This window comes from Meles meles, chromosome 4 (assembly GCF_922984935.1).
Source record: "Meles meles chromosome 4, mMelMel3.1 paternal haplotype, whole genome shotgun sequence".
Taxonomy (NCBI): Eukaryota; Metazoa; Chordata; class Mammalia; order Carnivora; family Mustelidae; genus Meles; species Meles meles.
Genome location: NC_060069.1, coordinates 154,179,065 through 154,204,608, shown reverse-complemented (window position 1 = coordinate 154,204,608; position 25,544 = coordinate 154,179,065).

Here is a 25,544-nt window from a genome sequence, read left to right as displayed (position 1 = left end):
GCCCCAAAGTTCCCAGCCCTGCTCCCGGTGAACAGGACCTGTGGCTATGACGGAATATCGCCTCCATGGTTATATTGTTTTAGGTGGCAAAAGGGATTTTGCAGATAGAACTCAAGTAGAACTCAGATAGAGCTCTACTCCCGGACTAAGAGTTAATCAAAAGGAAATTTCTCCTGGGTGGGCCTGACCTAATCAGGGGAGCCCTTAAAGTGGACAAGAAGCTGCATCAAGGCTCTCTTGCTGTCAGGAAGGGGTGCGCTGCCACGTGATGAAAGGGTGGGGGGGTGGCATGTGACAGGACTGTGGCAGGTTCTCCAAGCTGGGAGCTGTCCCTGACCAGCAGCCAGTAAGAAAATTGGAGAGTTGTCCCAAAACTGTAAGGAAATGAATTCTGCTAATGACTGAATGGGTTTGGAAGAGGACCCTGAGCTCAGGTAAGACCCCAGCTCTGCCTACCATCTTGATTTCAAGGTGATCTCACCTGGGGAGAGACCCTGAGCAGAGGACCCAGCTAACCCATACCAGGACTTGTGACCTACAGAAACCGTGAGGTGATAAATGTATGTGTTAAACTTCTATGTTATTAGTAACTGGTTCTGCAGCAATAGAGGTGCAAGGTGCCGCCTCAGAGGGGTCATGTGACCTCTTCATCAGGTCGTCGCTCATGACCATAAAGCCAGCCCCAGGCCAGCCCCTCAAGGGCTGGTTGTGTGTCCTGGGAGCCATCAACCCCAAATGGACCCGAGCCATCCTCAAGCCATCCCCGTACTGTAGGCCACAGGCCATACTCACCTAAGCACTGATCTCTTGCCCCATTTTTAAAGAACACATTTATGAAAATATTTTAGTAAGCTCTTTCTTACACAGTTTTGCAAAAAGGTATAGCCATGAATTTGGGTGGGTTTTGTTTTTATTTTTATTGAAAGGGTATGATACTCTTGGTATAAAGCGTTTTTGTAAGATACACAAAATTTAAGTTACTATGATTTAAGAAATCAGGCTTCCCACAATTATTTGAGCTACTGTACCGACGACTCCACACACCGGCCGTTGCGATATTGCAACGTTGCAATCACTGCTCATTTAGAAGTTATTGATTGACCATCCAGACGTGCGGGTGCTGAAGAGGGGATGAGAAGGACAGACATGGCGCCAGCCTCACAGAGCTTAATCAGAGGAACTAGACTGCAAAATATAAATGAATAAAAAGATGTGAAAAAAGATGAACTAGACCCATTGGTTTTTTGTTGCCCTGGTTAACCAATTACCACAAACTTAGTGCCTTGAAACAATGCAGACTGATGCTCACAGTTGTGGACATCAGCAGTGTTTAAAATCAAGGTGTCCATTTTCCTTCGGGAGGCTCTGCGGAGAACCTGTCTCCTTGCACGCTTCTGCTTCCGGAGGCTGCCTGCTTTCCTCAGCTCCCCTTCCCGGAAGCACTCCAGCCCGGGCTTCTGTCATCTCCGTCCACCACCTCCTCCTCACCCCAGGGGTGAGGGAGGATTCCTGGCCCGGGGTTACAGGGACGGTGAACACACCACACCCAACACGGGCCAGTGAGGCCAACAGCCAGTTTTTAGTTTCACATATTGACAGCCAGAAGGAGGGGGGAACTGCGAGCCATACAGGGCCACCCAGAGTCAGGCTCGGGAACACGCAGGGCTGCGAGAGGGGCAGGCTTGGTAGTACCAAGAGAGTGAGGTGCCCCGGTTCCCAGGGGAGGGTACGATGGGCTTGTCTGAATCATTCCACGAGCTGGGAGGGAACCGGAGCCCACTACTCAGGGGGTCAGCAGGCGCTGCGCTCCTGTGTGACAAGAAGGGGTGTTTGGCTGGGGGACCTTCTCCACAGGAGCAGAGCGGGGGAGGGGAAGCTGCCGTTCACAGCCCTCTGATTCCTCCAGATATCAAGGCAGCGTGTAATATTGAGTCTTACTTTATGTCTTGCACCATATTATTGTATTTTCTACGACTGCAGGAAGTGGACGAAACAATTTCAGCCCCTGTTGGTCTGACTTAGAGCTGTTGCTCTAACCGCCACACCACACGGACTCTTCCACGCCGTGGGTTGTGACAGCCAGTGTGCAAAGATGGCCCCTGGGAGCCACATCTGCCCCCGTGTGTGTCCTGGCAACGTGTCCTCCCACAGTGAGTCTGGGTTGACTCAATTTGACCAATAGAACATGGTCAAAGGGCCACCATACTTGTTCTGGTGCCTAAGAAGGCCTGGCAGCTTCTGCTTCTGTCACCTTGGCACCCAGCTGCCATGGAAGGAGTCTAACTACTTCTGGCTGAGAGAGGCCACAGGGAGAGGCGCCCGTGCATGAGACGCCTCCACGGAGGGAAAGGCCACAGGAAGGAGCACCAAGTTATTGGCCATGTAAGCAAAGGAACCACCGTGGAATGTTCTAGCAAAACAGAGCCCCCAGGGCCTGCAGCCCCAGCCCACCTCACAGAGCAGAGAAACTGGCAGCTGAAGCCAGTCGATCCACAGCCATACTGTGAGAGAGTACGACTGTGGTTGTTGAAAGCCACGGCCTTGGGGTGATTTGTTACTCCAACAGATAATTAAAACTCTGATTTAAATCTTTTCTTACCGGGGAACTTGGGTGACTCAGTCAGTTGAGCGTCTGCCTTCAGCTCAGGTTGTGGTCCCGGGGTCCAGGGATCGAGCCCCATGTTGAGCTCCCTGCTCAGCAGGGAGTCTGCTTTTCTCTCTCCCACTCCCCCTGCTTGTGTTCTCTCTGATTCTCTCTCTCTCAAATGAATGAATAAAGTCTTTAAAAAAGAAAATGACCCAACTCTCTCTGTGTGTGAGAAGAACACTTGGTAGATTAATAAAGAGGGATGAAGAAAGACCTCTAGTTGTATTGCATTTTTTATCATTTCTAGTTCCTTCCATGGATTTTTTTTATAAAATTGTCTAATGGCTGTCTCCTCACTCTTTGCCAATTTATATGCTTTAAAAAACATATTCTGGGGCCACCTGGGTGGCTCAGTGGGTTAAAGCCTCTGCCTTCGGCTCAGGTCATGATCTCAGGGTCCTGGGATCGAGCCCCACATCGGGCTCTCTGCTCATCAGGAAGCCTGCTTCCTCCTCTCTCTCTCTCTGCCTGCCTCTCTGCCTACTTGTGATCTCTGTCTGTCAAATAAATAAATAAAATCTTAAAAAAAAAATTCTGTCACAACACTTGGTCATTCTGAAGGCTTTCCAAAGAGTTCCTTCACAGATGTTCTTCCAGAAACACTGAGAGCACGGGTTACACAGACCAGCCAACTCTGACACGAGGTCATGACTTGGGCATGACTCCAAAGAAAGATGGTGTGTAACTCCAGGTAGTGGTGTCATTAGCACAGCCCCTGCTCTCACCGATACTCTAAAAGCCAGAGTGGGTGTCTTGACAAGTTTGCAGACGCATGCCTAGGCAGCTGAGTCACCGGCGGCCCTCCCGCCTCTCACGGGGCTCGTGATGTGGTGGAGTTTTGAGGAAGGCGCTGTGTTAGGGGGATATGGCCTGCTCAAAGCTTCCTCATCGCTGCTCCCTTAGATCTTCTCTGGGGCAAGGCAGGTCCCGGGATACTCCACCCCTAGACCCTCCCTTAATCCCCAAGAAAGTTATTCAACTTTCTTGAATAGCTGACGTGTGTTTGTTTCTGTCGCCATTAGAGACAAGCTTCTCTGCCCTCAGAGAGACGTCTTGAAACACTCCTGGGGGCCCAGACCTTTGTTCTCCACAACACTGCGGCCCAGCCCACTCCCAGGGGCTCCACAACTGGGCGACCTCCATATTTCCACGTCTCAGTGTTGGGGAGCCCTGCTCCTGGTGACTGAAGGGGAAGCCGGTGGGAGGTGTCCTGTCCTTGTCCCCCTTCACTCACTCAGGCCTTCCCCAGGTCTCCCTTCATTATGGGCAAAGCCTCCCCACCCACTCTCACAGTAACGCCAGACCAAGCTTTCTAACACATATGACTGATCTTCATACTTGCACTCACTTTCATACTCCGTCCCAAGTCAGTCTTCTGACGCACACCTGTCCACCCTGGGAATTCTTTCTCACCTCTGCAGAGACCGAAGACCCAGTAGGACATCTGCTCCGCTCCGACCATCCCATCCTTCCCTCTGGGTCTTCACCCACAATGCCTTATTCTGACTTTCCAGGTCCTCGTCATTCTCCAGGATCCTTATAAAGCATCACACCGTTTGGGAAAACTTGTCTGAGGCCCGCGAGTCCTCCTAAACAGAGCTGTGCAGCCCTGCTCTGGGTTCCTGCAAAGGCATTGTGTCCCCAGTGCAGATCCGACCACCTGGACTGGACTAGATCTCTGGGGTTGGCTTCCCTTTCACCCCCTGACCGGCTTGCTAATTATTTCTATTTATGTGTCTCTGATTTCTCAGCACCCCGCAGAATGCTTAGAATGAAGCGGTCATTCAATAAATATTTGCTAGACTTTCCAACACTACTCGATTTTTTTTTTTCTTCAACTCCGTAGAGGTACAGATCCTCCCCCAGCACCATGGAGCAGGCCGTGTCTGTGGGGCTGGTGGAACCTCAGCAAAGCAGGCGACAGAAATATTTCACGGGAGGTATTTTCTCCATGGGGACAACATGGCTGACGTGGAAACTCAGGAAAAGCCAGGCCTGGCTTTTTTCCTTCAGGTACCTCCAGAAGGAGCTGGTTCTCATCTCCACACCACCCCGAGCTGTGTCCATATCTGCCCTGTCCTTCTGGCCCGGGGAGTTGGCCAAAGCAAGAAACCACTGAGTGATGGGAAAACATTTCAAAGACTTGATTAATTGGGACTCCTCGCAGTTTTCTGAAAAGTTGTCCCTTTGAGATCCTTCAGGCCCAGCTTAAAGAGCGGAGGCACAGAGGACATTCTGAGTCACTGACTTTGACCTACAATATGGAACAGTACAGCAGCTTGGTTCAGAATGCACAGTAACAATTCATTCCTGAGAAATTTCCTATCGGGCCTGAGAACCAAACAATCGCCTGATGCAAGGCGTTTGACACCCAAGTGCTTACACAACCCAGCTAACAAAGATTGCATGTTGAAATCACTGCTAAACAATGTCCCCTTCCCTAAAAAAAATACTGTAGTTAACAACTTTTTTAAAAAAAATTATTTATCTATTTATTTGAGAGAGAGAGAGCACGCGCGTGAGTGGGATGAGGGGCAGAGGGAGAGGCAGACTCCCCACAGAGCAGAGAGCCCGAAGCAGGGCTCAATCCCAGGACTCCAGGATGAGGACCTGAGCTGAAGACAGAGTTTAACCGACAGAGCTACCCAGCTGCCCCAACACATACAACCTTCCTCAGCACAAACGTGCAGTTAGGCCTCATGAGATTCTTGTGTTTTATGGCTTTTAAGATTTATTTATTTTAGAGAGAGAGAGAGAGTGGGAGAGGGGCAGAGGGAGAGAATCCCAAGTAGGCTCACTGCTGGCTGCAGAGCCTGACGTGGGTCTTGATCTCATGACCCTGAGACCATGACTGAGCCGAAATCAGGAGTTGGATGCTTTACTGACTGAGCCACCCGGCGCCCCTTTTTTTCTTGTCAGAATCTCTGTCCTGCCTCACTAAGCAGCTCCATCCAAGGCAATTTGCAGCAACTTGGAGGCTGCAACTGTGTGTCCCAAGAGGCACCAGTGACGTTCGCAGACACCCCAAGTCAGGTGCTTCCCGGGGACCGAGTGGAGCTCCCCAGATCTGGAGCAGCCGGTGAGAGTGTTGGTGCTCCCTCGGTCGCACTTTCTGCAGGTGAAGCGAGGAGATGGAGAAATCTGCATGGTGGTACTCGGAGACACTCTGGACGCGCGGTCAGAGCAAGAACAGGGACACAGGCACACCCCCAGCTCCGAGGGACTGCGCTGTGACTTGGAGAAACTCGTGTGAAACCCGAACGTCAAAGGATTCTGCTCAGGTGTCCCCGCTCCGGAGAAGACCGGTCGCTCCGGGAAGCCCAAGCCTCCCCTCCCCGTCCCTGCTTCCACGTCCCCACTGGCCTCTGCCACTCTTACCGCCACGCCGTCCAGCCCACAGAGTGCGCCTCTGTCACTGATCTCCAAAAGAAGTCAAAAAGACTGAAAGAAGACTCTTGGTTTCATTCTGCTTGCTTCTTCTTCTTCTTCTTTTTTTTTTTAAAGATTTTATTTATTTATTTGACAGATAGAGACCACAAGTAGGCAGAGAGGCAGGCAGAGAGAGAGAAAGGAGGAAGCAGGCTCCCTGCCGAGCAGAAAGCCCGATGTGGGGCTTGATCCCAGGATCCTGGGATCATGACCTGAGCCGAAGGCAGAGGATTTAACCCACTGAGCCACCCAGGTGCCCCTGCTTGCTTCTTCTTAAATGGCTTTGTCGACCCACAATCACATACAATTCATGCATTCAATGTGTGCAACTCAGCGGTTTGGGTGTATTCCACAGAAATGTGCGACTAGTAACCATCCATTTTCAGACAGTTTCACCACCTCACCAAGAAACCCCAAACCTGTTCAGTCTTATGTCCCATGTTCCCCATCCTTCCCCCACCCCGACGCCCACCCCCAGCCCATCCCTCAGCAACCAGGAATCTACTTTGTTTCTCTCAATTTCTCCATCCTGTAAGGGTTTGTAAGGGTTTTCCTCTTGGCGCCCCTGGGTGGCTCAGTCAGTTAAGTGTCTTCCTTCAGCTCAGGTCATGATCCTGGAGTCCTAGGATCAAGCCCTGCATCGGGCTCTTTGCTCAGGGCGGAGTCTGCTTCTCCCTCTGTGCCCCACCCTCCTGCTCCTGTTCTCTCTCTCTCAAATAAATAGATAAAGTCTTTTTTTTTTTTCAAGGGGTGGTTTCCTCTTGGCAGCTTTGTCCCTGCCTGCCTTTCTTCCAACTATCCTTCATCACTTCCATGCACCGTAGAATTACGTGTTTCATCCACGCAGTATCACGTATCAGTACTTCATTCCTTTTTATGATGGAGTAACAGTCATCGTATATTTTTAGCCCAGTTTGTTTATCCATTGATTAGTTGATGGGTGTTCCATCACTCCTGCTTTGAGGCTATTACAAACAATGCTGCTCTGCGTTTTTACATGAAAGTTTCTGTGTGAACATTTTGTTTCTCTTGGGTCTCTATCTAGGAGCAGAATTGCTGGGTCGTATGGTAACTCTGTGTTCAGTCATTGGAGGGACAGCCCGACTGTTCTGCAAGGCAGCTGAACCACTTGATGTGGCCAGCAGGAGTGTATGAGGGCTTCGATTTCTCCACATCCTTACTGATGCTCATTGTTCTCGGACTTTTTTCATCCTGGTCACCCAGCAGGTATGAAGTTGTATGTCCCTGTGGTGTGCATTCACAGTTCCCAGTGACAAGTGATGTGAAGCATCTTTCCCTGTGCCTAATTGGCCACTGGTTCTGGGTTAAGAGGAGGGGGTTCATCTTGCAGAACATTCTACCATCTCATTCTCCCTTTCCCCCTCCTCCTCCTCCATCCTCCTCAATCCCACCCAACCCAAACATACAGCAAAATCCAGACTTTTTACTCCCCTTCCTCTGATGGCCTGGTGCCAGTCCACACAGGGGTGCAGGGTCTGCCCCCAAGGGCTTGCCTAACAAAGGCAAGACTTTCCACCCCAGATGCTGAGATGAAAAGTTCTCTGTCTTCTTCCATTTGTGTAACTGGCACAGGGGAGGGGCCTACTGGAGGATGGCTGTGGATACTGTGTTTGGATGTACGTGTTCCTGCTTTGGGGTGCTACAAATTCACAGGGGTGAGAAGCCCCAAAAATTCAGAGGGAAACAAAGGATTTGGTGATATATGTTGAAATTCTGGACCTCCAAACAGCCCACTTTTCATAAAGATCTACTTCCCTTAAAGTAAAATAGATGGTTTTCGGAAGAAGAAGGTGCCTCTGAAAGATGAGAAATTCACCCATGCCTCATAGTAGCCATGATGAGATTTGTATGGAAGCTTGGAAATTCTAGAGCCATGCTTCTTAAGGGAAACTGCTGTGGCTAGCTAGGAGCATTATGGTTTCTGATCATTATGTGAATACCGGCCTTGGCTGAATTCCAGTCCCAGGCAGTGAGCTGACCATCTGTTTGCACTTCCCATGTGTCGGTAGAGAACAATCCACAGGGGGCCCTCCACGAAGTCTTGTTGACAGATGGAGGGACCCACAGGCCAAGTCTTCAGGTGGAGTCAGGTGAGGGGATGCAAGGGGGTGGGGTCAGGGGGAGGATGGGCCTCTCCAGCCAGAGTACAAGGTGAGCTCCATACCAGTAAGCACCAGAGGGCATTAGGAGTGACTAATAATAAGAACTCCAAGGTACGTCTTCACCATAAAAAGGACAGGACCTGCCTTGGCATAAAAAAATCCCATCTGCGTTTTGGTCTTTATTCCTGGTTGGTGCAAAGAGACAAAAATTAACAAGCTAGGTGACTTTGTCTGGTAAGCAAATCACCCTCAGGCCAGTTTCTTCACCTGTGGAATTCATTCATTCACCTCTGAACAGTTACTGGGTACCAATGAGGTGCCCAAACAGGGCTAAACGTTGGCGTTAGAGAGGAATCAAAATCCTTAGCATCCAGCCGGGATTAAATGTGAGAGGAAAGGTGAGGCCTTTCTATCTGGCGGGGCCCAAGTGAGGTTCCTTGGGCAAGATGATGCTGATGCTGATTCTTGACAGATGGGAAGGACTCCGGCACAAGGATCAAAGAAGGAAAGGCATTGGAGATGGTTGGCATAACAGCAAATACTGGAGAAACAGAGTTCATGTCTTATGTCCCCAGTTCCCAGGGCATCAGCATTTCCACTCTTCCTGAGGCGTGAGACTTCCCGGTCCACACCCACTGTTTGGTGAGGACACCAAGTCAAAGGCCACCTTGAGATCCAGTGATCCCCCAGGGCTTACAGAGGTCTGGGTTATGATGGGGTTCATTGTTTCTGGAGACCAGCAGGTCACAGAGGTGTTCCTGGACCAGAGGTTAATAGATGTTGTCTTTAACCTTCAGAAGCTACAGACACTCCATTTGTAGAATGGGGGCCTCCTGGGAATGAGATCATGGCTCGGGTGGGTTATGGTGTCTCGGTTTGTTTCTGGGACGCTGGTGCTGCCCTGAGTTCTTAAAGCTTTCCTCTGTCTACCAACCCTTACTCCCCAGGCTCTGCTGCTTCTGTCCCATCCCCATCAGCTCGTGCCTGTTAGACCCAGAAACTGTAAACCTTGGCATCCACCCCCAGGAGCCCAAGATGCTGTTTGTAGGGCCTGAAACCAACAGCATGAGGTCATTTTCCTTCTCAGACAATTGGGTATCTCCCTCCAGGACATGCTCTAGCATGGGGGAGTTGCCCTCCTCTTCTGCCTGGGGCTGACTGCTTCAGTGGTGAAGAATGTGGGGGCACCTTTTCCAGTTTTTCTCTGGGCAGTAACTTATCATAGCAGATGGCCTTGACTTGCCCGGCCCTACTCCCTGCTGTGACTTGTGCATCACCTCCCCCTTCCGTGAGATGGATTCCAGAGCCTTCCTCCTCCGATCCGCCCCATGGGTTTCTTGGGCAGCCCAATTTCCATAGCAGTGTCCTCTGCCCCTGGCATTTACACAGGCTTGATCCCACCTTTGTGAAAGCAGAGAACAGCAGTGGCATGGGACAGAAGTCCAGAGTCTCCGGGCCAGCATGGCTGACTCTGGAGGGATGTCCCCCCAGACCTTACCTCCCTCATTGAGAGCCCAGAGCAGAAGTTAGCAGGCAGTCGAAACCCCTAATTTTAAGGAACACTAATCTTCTCCTGACTTTTCGAGAAGTAAGAAGTTACATCCGGAAGCAGGTACCTAGGCTAACCTCCCAGAGAAACAGGCAGACAGCGTCCCTTCCTCCTCCACGTTCACGGTTCAAAGGGGGGGCGCCAAGGCCCCCCAGAAAGACACCCCTGAGAAGCAAAACTGGTACGGGGCTGAATTCTTTTTTTTTGAAAGACTTATATGCATCTCAAAGAGACTGAAAGAATGCTCAAGGAAACACTCTAAGGGAGGGAGGAGCTTCTCTTTCCCTTTGACCCCAGGGAAAATCCTCTTTCTCCTCTTTCTTTTGACTTGTATTTATCCTGACATTGGGGGATAAATTGGGTTGGGGTGGTTGGGGGTGGGGGGAGGGGGAGGGAGATGGTCTTAGGCCCACTGCTAGGGCACCAGCCCTCCATTCCCTGTTGGCTGGCTGCCCCCCTTCCTACCACTGGCCTCCTGAGCTCTCACAAGTGCCTCTGGGATGCAGGCTCCCACATTTTCTCCCCTCATTCCCACCCCCTACCCCCGTCTCTCTGTCTGAAATCTACTATGCGCTGTAGTGGGGTGATCTTGGAGCCACAAAAGGCCTGCTTTTATCAAAGTCACTGGAATCAGAATCTGCAAACAACGGTTCAAGGAGGTGTCAGCAAGTCCTGAGGAACTGAATGAAAAATCTGGGTACCGGGGGGGGGGGGGGGGGGGGGGGGGGGAGCAAGATGGCGGGGAAGTAGGAGGAGGCACCATTTCAACCTGTACCCTAAAGTGAGCTGATTACCTACCAAAGAACTCCGACCACCCATGAAATCAGCCTGAGATCAGAATTATACACGTCTGGATCTCTACAGGAGCAGAAGACGCCAGTGGCAGGTAAAGCAGACTGGGAGCGTCCGACTGATATCGGAAGATAAACAAAAGGGGGAGGGAGCCACCAGAGGTGACCGATCGGAAAGAAACACCCCAACACGAGAGTGCTCTGCGTCTGGGGACCAGCATTAACTTGGAGTCTGGTTGAAAGCACTCAAAAAACAAACAGCAAAGGATTGCGGTGGGGGGGGGGGGGTAATAGTGGGAACCTGGGCGGTTAGGGTCAGGGACCTAAGTCCCCGGACCCAGGACAGCCTCGCCTGGCGCGGAGCCAGAGAGAGTGCGGCGGAGAAATCAGGTCTCGGTCCCTGAGCCGCTAGTGCACCTGAACGCCAGCGCGCCTGAGAACGAGTGGGGTCTGTCTCCCGTGAGGGGCTGGGAGCCTGGCCTGACGGCAATCCTGAAACGCGCGCGTCCCACACCCTCCCTTGGGATAGGTGCTCATAGGCGCTAGCCTGGAGCTCTGGCAGCAGGAAAAACCAGACATTCCCAGCCCGGGACAGTGGGAAAATTTCAGTGCGCGATCTCTGCTCGGAACCTCTCTGGCGGTCTGGAGCTGCCTAGACAGCCACAGCTGCCCTGGTTTTGGACACAACGAGGAGCTCCTGCATCCCCAGGGACAGTGACCCAGAACCAACTCTGCCAGCAGCTTTTGCAAAACAGTCTGAGGCTTCTCTCTGAGAGGGAGGTTGGGGTGCTCTTTGCTCTCCTCTAAACCTCCAAAAACCATCAAAAGCTGTCAAGGCGAGAGAAAGCAGATGAAAGAACATAAAAACCCCCAGAGAACAAAAGGCTGAAAAAAAAAGTTTCCGGAAAAAAAAAGAGCTCACCCCCTTGAGGGGAGTGGGAGGACCTAACTCAGGGAACATCATTGTCTGAAAACCCACATGGCAGGCCCCTCCCCCAGAAAACCAACCAGGAAGGAAGGAAAAAAAAAAAAAAAAAAAAGACTACAAGAGAACAACCACCACTACTTCATAAATACAACTTTTATTTTTAACTCTTTACCAATATTCTGGTTCTTTTTTTTTATACATACAGATAATTTTTTAACCTATTTACCATCACACTGAGATGTCCAGTACATCAAATTCTTTAATAACCTTCTAACCTGAAATTTTTGATACATACACCCGTGTTTTTCTTTTGTTTTTCTATTTTTTTAATTTTAACTTAGTTTAGTCTAGTTTATTCTTTTTTTAATTTTTATTTTCTACTATACATATAGAGTTAAACTTCAAGGTAACCCCCTTTCCCCAATCAATGCTACTCCTATAGGCAAACCAGTTTCTAATCCCCCTGTAACTTAGGAAAGTTGAGGCCCTTAACAAAAACATCAAGATACCTTCAGGAAGAATCAAAATAACCTTCCTCACCCACACTGAGAATCTATAACCATTCCAATTTTTCCTTCTGTCAGTGTTTCTGTGAATTTGTGTCTGTCCTAACAATATATAAATCTTATACTTGGGGTTCTTTCTAAGGAGGTTTTTCCCTTTTTTTTTGCTTATATATACATATTTTTTTCTCTTGTCATATACTTTTATCACTCTCTTTGTCTGTCTGTTTTTGTTTGTATACTCCACAAATCTTACCTTGTGGCCCATTTGGGCTGAGCCTTCTCTTATATCTTCCCCTTTTTTCCTATCTCTCTCTCTCTCTTTTTTTTTTCTTCCTTTTTTCTTTCCCCTTTTTTTTCTTTCTTCTTCTCTATTTCTTTTTCTTTTCTTTTTTCTCTCATTTGGGTGGGGAATCCTGATTGCACAGAAGCGTTCCAGGGTGCACATTGACTGCACCACAATCGATAAGTCCAGCTGCATCTGTTTAGTCATCTCTTACCAAAATGACTAGGAGGAGGAATACCCAACAGAAGAAAAATACAGAGGATGGGCCTTCTGCAACAGAACTAATGGCTATCGACATAGACAATATGTCAGAAAAGGAATTCAGACTAACAATTATCCAGGCAATAGCTAGGTTGGAGAAAGCCATGGATGACCAAACAGAATTGATTAGGGCAGAACTGAAAGCCACCAGGGATGATGTTCACAATGTTAGGGCAGAACTGAAAGCCACCAGGGATGATGTTCAAAATGCTCTCAATGAGTTCCAGTCCAATCTAAATTCTCTAAAAGCTAGGGTAACTGAGACAGAAGATAGAATTAGTGATCTGGAGGACAAACAGATAGAGAGAAAGGATCGGGAGGAAGCCTGGAACAAACAGCTCAGAAGCCATGAAAACAGAATCAGGGAAATAAACGATGCCATGAAACGTTCCAACGTCAGAATTATTGGAATCCCTGAAGGGGAAGAAAAAGAAAGAAGTCTAGAAGATATAGTGGAAGAAGTTGTCTATGAAAATTTTCCCAATCTCACGAATGGAAACAATGTTCATGTACTAGAGGCAGAAAGATCTCCTCCCAAGATTTTAGATTCTCGAAAGTCCTCACGGCACCTTATAGTTAAAATGGGGAATTATGTTTCAAGAGAGACCCTCTTAAAAGCAGCTAGGACAAAGAAGCTTCTTACATACAGAGGAAAGCCCATTAGAATAACGTCAGACCTTTCCACAGAGACCTGGAAAGCCAGGAAGGGCTGGCAAAATATATTCAGAGTACTAAATGAGAAGAACATGCAACCAAGAATACTCTATCCAGCAAGACTGACATTTAAAATGGATGGAGAGATAAAGAGTTTCCAAGACCGGCAAGGCTTAAAAGACTATGCAACCACCAAGCCGACACTGCAGGAAATATTAAGGGGGGTCCTATAAAAGAGAAAAAATCCTAAGAATATCATTGAACAGAAATATAGAAACAATCTATAGACAGAAAGACTTCAAAGGCAACACGATGTCAATAAAAACCTATCTCTCAATAATCACTCTCAATGTGAATGGCCTAAATGCGCCCATAAAACGACACAGGGTTGCAGATTGGATAAAACGACAGGACCCATCCATATGTTGTCTACAAGAGACCCATTTTGAACCTAAGGATACACCCAGACTGAAAGTGAAGGGATGGAGAAGCATCTTTCATGCCAATGGGCCTCAAAAGAAGGCCGGAGTAGCAATTCTCATATCAGATAAATTAGATTTTAAACTAAAGACTGTAGTCAGAGATACAGAAGGACACTACATAATTCTTAAAGGGACTATCCGCCAAGACGATCTAACAATTGTGAATATCTATGCCCCCAATATGGGAGCACCCAATTACGTAAGAAAACTATTAATCAAGATAAAGAGCCATATTGATATGAATACAATAATAGTAGGAGATCTTAATACGCCTCTCTCAGAAATAGACAGATCATCGAAGCAGAAAATTAATAAAGAAATAAGAGCATTGAATGAAACATTGGACCAGATGGACCTCATAGACATATACAGAACATTCCACCCTAAAACAACAGAATACTCATTCTTCTCAAGTGCACATGGAACCTTCTCCAGAATAGACCACATACTGGGTCACAAAGCAGGACTCAACCGATACCAAAAGACTGACATTATTCCCTGCATATTCTCCGATCACAATGCTTTGAAACTGGAGCTCAATCAAAAGGAAAAGTTCAGAAGGAACTCAAACACCTGGAAGCTAAAGACCACCTTGCTTAAGAATGCTTGGATCAACCAGGAGATCAAAGATGAACTTAAACAATTCATGGAAACCAATGAGAATGAAGACACCTCGGTCCAAAACCTATGGGATACAGCAAAGGCCGTTCTAAGGGGGAACTACATAGCCATCCAAGCCTCCCTCAAAAACATTGAAAAATCCAGAATACACCAGCTGTCTCTACACCTTAAAGAACTGGAGAATCAACAACAAATCAAACCAACTCCACATGCAAGAAGGGAAATAATCAAGATTAGAGCAGAGATCAATGAGGTAGAAACGAGAGATACAGTAGAACGTATCAATGAAACTAGAAGCTGGTTTTTTGAAAGAATTAATAAGATCGATAAACCATTGGCCACACTAATCCAAAAAAAAGAGAGAAAGCCCAAATTAATAAAATTATGAATGAAAAGGGAGAGATCACAACTAACACCAAGGAAATAGAAACAATCATCAGAAATTATTACCAACAGTTATATGCCAATAAGCTAAGCAACCTAGATGAAATGGATGCATTCCTGGAAAGCTACAAACTCCCAAAATTGAACCAGGAAGAAATTGACAACCTGAATAGACCGATATCTAGTAATGAGATTGAAGCAGTGATCAAAAACCTCCCAAAAAACAAGAGCCCAGGACCTGACGGATTCCCTGGGGAATTCTACCAAACTTTCAAAGAAGAAATAACACCAATTCTCCTGAAGCTGTTCCAAAAAATTGAAGCAGAAGGAAAACTTCCAGACTCTTTTTATGAAGCCAGCATTACCCTGATCCCCAAACCAGGCAAAGACCCTACCAAAAAGGAGAATTTCAGACCAATATCACTGATGAATATGGATGCAAAGATTCTCAACAAGATCCTAGCAAACAGGATCCAGCAGCACATTCAAAAGATTATCCACCATGACCAGGTGGGATTCATCCCTGGGTTGCAAGGTTGGTTCAACATTCGCAAATCAATCAGTGTGATAGAACACATCAATAAGAGAAGAGAGAAGAACCACATGGTCCTCTCAATTGATGCAGAAAAAGCATTTGACAAAATCCAGCATCCGTTCCTGATGAAAATGCTTCAAAGTATAGGGATAGAGGGAACATTCCTGAACTTCATAAAATCGATCTATGAAAGACCCACAGCAAATATCATCCTCAATGGGAAAAAGCTTGCAACCTTCCCGTTGAGATCAGGAACACGACAAGGATGCCCACTCTCACCACTCTTGTTCAACATAGTATTAGAAGTTCTAGCAACGGCAATCAGACAACAAAGAGAAATAAAAGGTATCCAAATTGGCAAGGAAGAAGTCAAACTCTCTCTCTTCGCAGATGACATGATTCTTTATATGGAAAACCCCAAAGACTCCACCCCCAAACTACTAGAACTCATACAGCAATTCAGTAACGTGGCAGGATACAAAGTCAATGTACAGAAATCAGTGGCTTTCTTATACACTAACAATGAAAATAGAGAAAGGGAAATTAGAGAATCGATTCCATTTACTATAGCACCAAGAACCATAAGATACCTGGGCATAAACCTAACCAAAGAAGTAAAGGACCTGTACTCGAGGAACTACAGAACACTCATGAAAGAAATTGAAGAAGACACAAAAAGATGGAAGACTGTTCCATGCTCTTGGATTGGAAGAATAAACATTGTTAAAATGTCTATACTGCCTAGAGCAATCTATACTTTTAATGCCATTCCGATCAAAATTCCACCGATATTTTTCAAAGAGCTGGAGCAAATAATCCTAAAATTTGTATGGAGTCAGAAGAGACCCCGAATTGCTAAGGAAATGTTGAAAAACAAAAACAAAACTGGCGGCATCACGTTACCCAATTTCAAGCTTTACTACAAAGCTGTGATCACCAAGACAGCATGGTACTGGCATAAAAACAGACACATAGACCAGTGGAACAGAGTGGAGAGCCCAGATATGGACCCTCAACTCTATGGTCAAATAATCTTTGACAAAACAGGAAAAAATATTCAATGGAAAAAAGACAGTCTCTTCAATAAATGGTGCTGGGAAAACTGGACAGCGATATGTAGAAGAATGAAACTCGACCATTCTCTTACACCGTTCACAAAGATAAACTCAAAATGGATAAAAGACCTCAACGTGAGACAGGAATCTATCAGAATCCTAGAGGAGAACATAGGCAGTAACCTCTTCGATATCAGCCACAGCAACTTCTTTCAAGATAAGTCTCCAAAGGCCAAGGAAACAAAAGCAAAAATGAACTTTTGGGACTTCATCAAGATCAAAAGCTTCTGCACAGCAAAGGAAACAGTCAACAAAACAAAGAGGCAACCCACGGAATGGGAGAAGATATTTGTAAATGACAGTACAGACAAAAGGTTGATATCCAGGATCTACAAAGAACTTCTCAAACTCAACACACACAAAACAGATAATCATATCAAAAAATGGGCAGAAGATATGAACAGACACTTCTCCAATGAAGACATACAAATGGCTATCAGACACATGAAAAAATGTTCATCATCACTAGCCATCAGGGAGATTCAAATTAAAACAACATTGAGATACCACCTAACACCAGTTAGAATGGCCAAAATTAGCAAGACAGGAAACAACGTGTGCTGGAGAGGATGTGGAGAAAGGGGAACCCTCTTACACTGTTGGTGGGAATGCAAGTTAGTGCAGCCACTTTGGAGAACAGTGTGGAGATTCCCGAAGAAATTAAAAATAGAGCTTCCCTATGACCCTGCAATTGCACTGCTGGGTATTTACCCCAAAGATACAGATGTAGTGAAAAGAAGGGCCATTTGTACCCCAATGTTTATTGCAGCAATGGCTACGGTCGCCAAACTGTGGAAAGAACCAAGATGCCCTTCAACGGATGAATGGATAAGGAAGATGTGGTCCATATACACAATGGAGTATTATGCCTCCATCAGAAAGGACGAATACCCAACTTTTGTAGCAACATGGATGAGACTGGAAGAAATTATGCTGAGCGAAATAAGTCAAGCAGAGAGAGTCAAGTATCATATGGTCTCACTTATTTGTGGAGCATAACAAATAACAAGGAGGACATGGGGAGATGGAGAGGAGAGGGAGTTGAGGGAAACTGGAAGGGGAGATGAACCATGAGAGACTATGGACTCTGAAAAACAACCAGAGGGTTATGAAGGGGCGGCAGGAGGGGGTGGGGTGGGGTGGGAGGTTGAGGAACCAGGTGGTGGGTAATAGGGAGGGCACGTACTGCATGGAGCACTGGGTGTGATGCCAAAACAATGAACACTGTTATGCTGTAAATAAGCAAATAAAAATAAATAAATTAATTAAAAAAAAAAATCTGGGTACCTGCGACTCCATCGAACCCATCACCTGATTAGACCAGAACCACCAGACCATCGTTAAAATGTTCCCCTTGATTCTAAAGTGTAGCTGAGGATGAAAAGTGCCGGCAGGGGGCAGAATGCAGAGGGCTATTTTGCATATTACTGGGGAGCCCAGACCAGAGACTTAGAGCAAGGAGAGGCCTTGTGAGGGAAAATGATAGTGAGATTTGGGGTTTTGAAAGATCCTCTGGCAGCCACATGGAGGGTGGAGAGGAGAGGGGCAAGGCCTGCAGAGCAGGGAACTCACCCAGCAATGCAGGTGTGGGCCATCTGGGCCCAGTCTGGGCTACAGGACTGGACAACAGGAGAGAGTCCTAGAAGGATTAAAGCTTTGACTTCACTCACCATCCCTCAAGGTCATCCTTTCCCACTTTTCCCTGACCTCAGGTTCCTACAGTCTTGAAGTCAGTTTCCAGAAGAATGCAAGTTAGTGTTCACACCCAGAAGGGAAGCAAATATCTCCTCATGAAGGGGCAGAAGCACCTCCTTCTATCACTCATCAAAGATGAATTCAAATGTAAGGTCACTCTGGCCACACTGTGGTAGGGAAGAAAGGCTCTGGATAAGTTTTATCTACTGTCGATTTTACAGATTTTCGTAACACGGTTTTACTGCCTAACTAAAGAAAAACCAACTTCATGATGATAAAAAGTATCATCAAACAATTTCTGTTCATGGTTAACATTCTTGTGGCTGATTCAAAGTTCATGCGATGGCTTGCTATCTTCCGTTTTCTGACCCCTGCTCTCAACAGTCTGGGAAGGAGAATGACCATTTTCCCAATCATCTTGATAACAGAATTCCCTAAAATGGAACATCTGGGCCTTTAGTGTATGGTCCAAGGCCTGGATGTGGGTTTCAGGCTAATCACAGTCTGGGATGTGGTTGTCCTCCCAGTCGTGGAACCCAGTGCTGAGCTGGAAACTGGGAACCGTGTTTGCTGTGCAGACCTCACCTGGGATGCAAGGTGCCCCCTTCGCTTGCTAGCTCACCATGTTGCTTCCTGTTGCCACTGGAAAATGTTTCTCATGCTTGGGAACTCAGCAAGGGGGACGGTCATGCGTCTTTCTCATCTGGAAAACCTTGACCTGTTTTTCGCATCCTCAGCTCATCAGACGTGACAGCGACATTTGCCAGAGTTAACCAGCCCCTCCTGTTTGAGACGCATCATTTTCCTGACTTCTGGGATGAGACTTTCTCTTAGTTTTCCTGCCACCTCTCCAGCTGCTCCTTTTAGTCTCTGTTCCTGGTTTAGAGACTGAAATATGCAAATGGACAATGGCCAGATCATCTCTAGAGAGAGAGCTCTGACCCACAGCGGGCCAGCAGACTTCCCAGGAAGCTAGCCTGCTGGAAGCCAGATGGGATCTCTGATGACAGTACAGAAAGATAATAACTTCCACAACACTTGGTCTCACATGGCCAGGACTTGACCAATAACTGACAACTTCCAACCTAGGACCATCAGGAGAAAGCCAAATATCCATCCCTAACCAATCACGTGAGACACCCCACTTTTAGCCAGCCCACCTACCATTTCCCTAAGCCAACAAACTCCAATCAGGGCACACCTGAAGTCTTCTCTTTGGTCTGCCAGGAAGTTTTCCCATTCCTCCGCCAGCCTTTGAGTCTCTGCCAAAATACAAGTGATGGTGGACTGCCCCCTTGCTACCACAAGTTCCCAATCGAAAGCTTTTGCTGGGGGCACCTGAGTGGTTCAGTTGGTCAAGTGTCTGCTTCTGGCTCCAGTTGTGATCCCAGGGTCCTGGGTTTGAATCCCATGTCGGGATCACCTGCTCAGTGGGGAGCTGCTTCTTCTCCCTCTGCAGCTCTCTGTGCTTGTTCTCTCTCTCTCTCTCTCTCTCTCTCTGTCAAATAAATAGTTAAAATTTTTTAAAAAGGCTTTCTCATCTCATTGGGCTCCTCTATGAAACCAATCATCGGAGCATCTCAAGACGTGATCCTCAAACCTCTCTTCTCCAGCAAGGGTCTCAGCAAGTCCCATGGCACAGAGTCACCAATTCACTTATGATGCCCAAGTGTGTGCCTCTAGCCTGACTACTCCCCGTGCTTCAGCTCCAATGTACAGTTGCCTCCATCTAGACTTGGACTTTGAAAGGCATCCCCAACTTCATACTTTCCAAAGACACACTTCTTAAAAATCTCCCCCATGGTTCCCATCTTAGTGAATGACCCAGCCTCCACGTGGACACTCAGGTCAACTCCTCCTGTCCTCCTTGATTCCTCTTGGGCTCAACCACATTATTTAGAGCCATTCAGGGACCTGGGACCACTCTGCCTCCAGATGCTTCCCAGAGCTCTTTGCTTCCATCTCTTCTCCACAGCCAGCCTTGTTCAAGCCCTGCCATGTTGCCGTGGACAACGTTCTGGAGTGAATGAGTGAGCCGCTGGGTTGCTCTCTCCTTGCTCACTCTGACCTCCAGCATCTGACTGTTCCCAGTGCTTCTAAAGGGCCTTATCAGCAGATGGAATTTGTCTCCCCAGAAATTTTGAAATGACCTTTCATGAAAGATATGGTGATAACAAGGGGCTGGTGAAATGCAAAGGTCACCAATCTTTGAGTTAGAACTCGCCTTATTAAAAAAGAAGCTGAAGGTTTCTGTGTTGCCAAGAATCTATGGACCCCTTCATCCTCAGGAACATAGAAGCCAAGTGTGGATCATAAAATGCTCCTGAATTCTCCTAGAGCTGTTACATGTTCTTGTAGATATAGACACACATGCACATATGTATATATTACAAAACTAGAAAAGAGAATAGAGATAATATCATGATTACCCATGGAGCTGAACCCAACTGTTTCATAACTTAATATTTTCCAATTTGTGCTTCAGAATTTTTTATATATATAAAATATTATGGGTAGAAGTCAGACCCTCTGGCCCCTCATCCTTGATTCTATTTCCCTTCCTCCCTCTGCAGAGGTAACTGCTATCAGGAATTTGGTATTTATAATCTCGTGTGTGTGTGTGTGTGTGTGTGTGTGTGTGTGTGTGTGTGTGTGTGTGTGTTTCCATACAGTTTGACTGAATTTTCTAAGTCGGCCAGCAAGCTCCTCTGGGACACATTCTTTCCTTCTGTTTAGCTACACCTTTAAGTACACCTTCAGGGCAAAACATCCTTGATATGGCCTGAGGACAGGACAGTGACACACCTATTTTCCAACATTCCCATCTTAGGTGGTCCCTCCACTGCACTCCCAGCCCCTAGGGTTGTGAAAGCTGTTCTAAGGGAGCTAGAGGCTGAAGAGCTCGACTTGACTGGTGGCCCCGAGGAAGATATGCTTCTTTCTATAAATCCTCTTAAGAAACCGTTTCTCGTCAAACTGGATTTGGTGGCCTTTTTCTTTTGTCTTCAGTCTCCTTTGGCCTTTGGAAGTCTTTTTATATAAACCTCCCTTTCACGGAACAGAAACATAGTTTGTTCTACCAATAGTAAATTTTAGAGACTGGTATATTTTTGGCATGATTTGTCAGATTACTTTTTTTTTTTGGAAGATTACTTTTTAAAAATTCAACATTTTTTTAGTATTCATTCATGGGGATACACATCCTGATTCATTCCTCGTGCCTTTTTGCTTTATTTTCACAGTTCGGGTTTGTCCCATCGCACAGCGAAGGGCACAGGTAATGAGCGTTGCCTCGATTAATGGCCGTAAAGCGAACATATCCGCAGAACCATGGACTGGAGAGAGAAAGAAAACGTGAATGATTCTATGGAAGCTGCACGCGTGATGTCACAGGCTCCCCTCTGCTGCACTTTCCCCAGAGAAACACTTCACTAACTCCTCATGCCAGAGTCGCCAGCCTGGGAATCCTGTATGCGAGAAATCATACAATATAAGCTTGTCTGGCTTCTTTTGCTCAACTTCCCATCAGAGAGAGTCATCTGTCTTTCTGTGTGGGCCCGGAGTTGGTTCATTTAATTTTTTGTTGTTGTTGTTCTTTTTGGCATGCCTAGGTGGCTCAGTCGGTTAAGCGTCTGAATTCAATTCAGGTCATGATCCTGGGGTCCTGGAATCGAGCCCCACATTGGGATCCCTGCTTGGAGGGTGTCTGCTTCTCCCTCTTTTTGCCTCTCCCCCTGCTTGTGCTCTCTCTCTCTTAAATAAGTAATAATTTTTTAAAAGATTTTATTCATTTATTTTCCAGAGAGAGAGAGAAAGAGACAGTGAGAGAGGGAACACAAGCAGGGGGAGTAGGAGAGGGAGAAGCAGGCTTCCTGCCAGGCAGGGAGCCCGAGATGGAGCTCAATCCCAGGACCCTAGGATCATGACCTGAATTGAAGGCAGATGCTTAACGACTGAGCTACCCAGGTGCCCCAGTAAATAAAATATTATTTAAAAAAAAAGACTGGGTTATAAGTTACTGGGAGGAAAATCACAGAGGTCAAGTGCTATTTTTGGTACATCGTGGCAAGGGTATACCGCCAACATGATTGATGACTATTGGTGGACTTGGTCAGCAGCCAGAGGTAGTGTTAGGCAGGCTTCTTCCAGAAGTCAGTCTTTCCCCCTCCCTTTCTATACTGTGCCGTTTAGGAGGAAGTCAACCCAGAGTGGGGAGTTCGGCTCTCTCTCCCTCGAGACAGAGTAGCTGCTTCGACCCTTCAGAGTATTTCTGCATGGGAGATTTTGTCTCTTCCTCCTCATTTATAGATTTATCCAATCATTTATTTATATCCAAATGGACTTGTGGGTATTTACTTGATACTTCGGGTTATCATCTAATACTACCCTATTTTGTAGCTCAGAAGTTCCCGTGTTGACCCCTGGGAACCCTCCGTCGGCTCTTGTGGTCCTTTTGATGTGGGAAACAAAGGCAAAAGTAATGGAGCTTAAATTAAAATCTCCTTAAAGCTTGCAGCCCAGAGCGTGACCTTCCTTGAGGAATTCATGCCTTGATGTTTAAAAGTAACCTTATCCTGGCAGCAGCTGGCCCCTCAAGGTCCTGAAAGCCTCCCTTCCAGATTGCTTGGATGCTTGCGCTATCCCTAACCTCCACTAATTAGAAAGTACACAGTCAGTCACTCCTCACAATCCCAGTATAGCTCTCTCTGACCACAGGTCCCGTCCCATGAGTAGAGAAGGTGTGATGGTATAGGGAGGAGAGATAGGACATCCCACAACCATGACGTGCTGCATAGGTCGTGTTCTGTCCCTTTGGTCCTCAAAGCTACACAGAGATTCATAACATAATTGCATTTGGGCCATAGTACCCAGTCCACATAAAACTGACATTTTAAAAAATGTGTTGGGGGGTGCCTGGGTGGCTCAGTGGGTTAAAGCCTCTGACTTCAGCACAGGTCATGATCTCAGGGTCCTAGGATCGAGTCCCGCATTGAGCTCTCTGCTCAGCGGGGAGGCTGCTTCCCCCCTCTCTGCCTGCCTCTCTGCCTACTTGTGATCTCTTTCTCTCTGTCAAATAAATGAAATAAAGTCTTTAAAAATTTTTTTAAAAATGTGTTGGGACTTCTTTTGTGACCAAGGAAGTGGCCTATGTTTGAAACTGTTCCACAGATACTTGTGAAGAATGAATAGTCTCAGAATGCCTGGGTGGCTCAATCGGTTAAGTGCCTGTCTTCGGCTTAGGTCAAGATCCAGGGTCCTGGGATAGAGTCCCGCATCGGGGTCCCTACTGGCTGGGAGTCTGTTTCTCCCTCTGTCCACTGCTCCCCCTGCTTGTGCGTTTTGCTCTCTCTCTCTGGCAAATAAATAAATAAACCTTAAAGAACAAAACATTGTGTTTTAAAATAAAGAATGACTGTTCTTTACTAGGTGAGTGCAGCGTTCTCTCTATATGTTTATTTAATACAATGTCATAATTCTGTTACTCAAATGCTCTTTATGCTTATGCTAGCATATTTTTGGAAAGGAAAAGATGTATCAGTTTCTGAGAGAAGGATGTTAAAACTTTCCCACAATCCAGTGCCTCTTCGTTTGGATATCCCAATTTCTTGTAACTCCACCAGTATTGTCTTTTTTTAAAGTCTGTGTGTTTATGCATATACAAAGCCATAAATTTAATATCTTCATTTTATTAAATAATGTGACTTTGATATCCTACAACTTCCTGAATATTTACTTTTTTGTATGTTAATATTGATACCTTAGATTTCTGTGGTTTAATATTTATTGAATATGCTTTCATCATTTAATTTTCAACTTTCTGATTTTTTTTTGAGATTTTATTTATTGAACAAGAAAAAGAGAGAGCACAAGCCGTGAGAGTGATAAAGACAGGGAGGGAGAGGCAGATTCCCCTCTGAGCAGGGAGCCTGATGTGGGGCTCGATCCTAGGACCCAGGATCATGACCTGAGCTGAAAGCAATGCTCAGCCGACTGAGCCACCCAGGCGGCCCACATTTGGTTTTATTTTGGATGTGTATCTTGTAAGCAGCATAGAGTTAGATTTAACTTTGTTATTCAGTGTGATAATCTTAAGTCTTTCAGTGCGTACATACCCTGTTTAAGAAATTACTATTGGTATAGTTGAATATATTTCTACTATATTATTTTTTTGACTTCTGTTAAACAGCTTTTTTCATTTTTTCCTATTTATTTATTTAATTTATTTTTCATCATGATAAGTACACTCCTTACTCCCCGTCACCTAGTTCATCCATCCTTCCACCTACCTCCCCTCCGATCATTTGTTCTCTATAGTTAAGAGTCTGTTTCTTGGTTTGTCTCTCTCTCTTTCCTTTTTTTTCCTCTTTGCTCACTTGTTTTGTTTCTTAAATTCCACATATGAGTGACATCATATGGTATCTGCCTTTCTCTGACTGACTTATTTCACTTAGCATTATATTCTCTAGCTCCATCCGTATTGTTGCAAATGGCAAGACTTCACTCTTTTTTATAGCTGAATAATATTCCATTGTATATATATACCACATGTTCTTTATCCATTTACGTATCGATGGACACTTGGGCTGGTTCCATAGTTTGGCTCTTGTAGATAATGCTGCTATAAACACAGGGATACATGTATCCCTTTGAATTAATGCTTTCATATTCTTTGGGTAAATACCCAGTAATGTGATTATTAGACCATAGAGTAGTTCTATTTTTAACTTTTTGAAGAAACTCCATACAGTTTTCCACATTGGTTGCTCCAGATTGCATTCCCACCAACAGTGGGTGAAGGTTCCTTTTTCTCCACATCCTCACCTACACCTGTTGTCTTTTGTATTGTTGATTTTAGCCACTTGGATAACTGTGAGGTGGTATCTCATTGTAGTTTTGATTTGTATTTCCCTGATGATCAGTGATGTTGAGCATCTTTCATGTGTCTATTGGCCATCTGTATGTCTCCTTTGGAGAAATGTCTGTTCATGTTTCCTGCCCATTTTAAAATCAGATTTTTTTTTGGTATTGAGTTGTATCAGTTCTTTATATATTTTGGATACTAACCCTTTATCAGATATGTCATTTACAAATATCTTCTTCCATTCAGTAGGTTGCCTTTGAGTTTTTTTTTCTTTAAAATTGTATTTATTTATTTATTTGACAGACAGAGATCACAAGTAGGCAGAGAGGCAGGCAGAGAGAGAGGGAAGCAGGCTCCCTGCTGAGCAGAGAGCTGGATGTGGGGCTTGATCCCAAGACCCTGAGATCATGACCTGAGCCGAAGGCAGAGGCATTAACCCACTGAGCCACCCAGGTGCCCCTTGCCTTTGAGTTTTATTGATTATTTCCTTCGTTGTTCAAAAACTTTTTATTTTGATATAGTCCCAATAGTTTATGTTTGCTTTTGTTTCCCTTGCTTCAGAAGTGATGTCTAGAAAAACATTGCTACAGCTGATGTTAGAGAAATTACTGCCTATGCTTTCTTCTGGGATTTTTTTTATGGTTTCAGGTCTCATATTTAGTTACATCTTTAATCCATT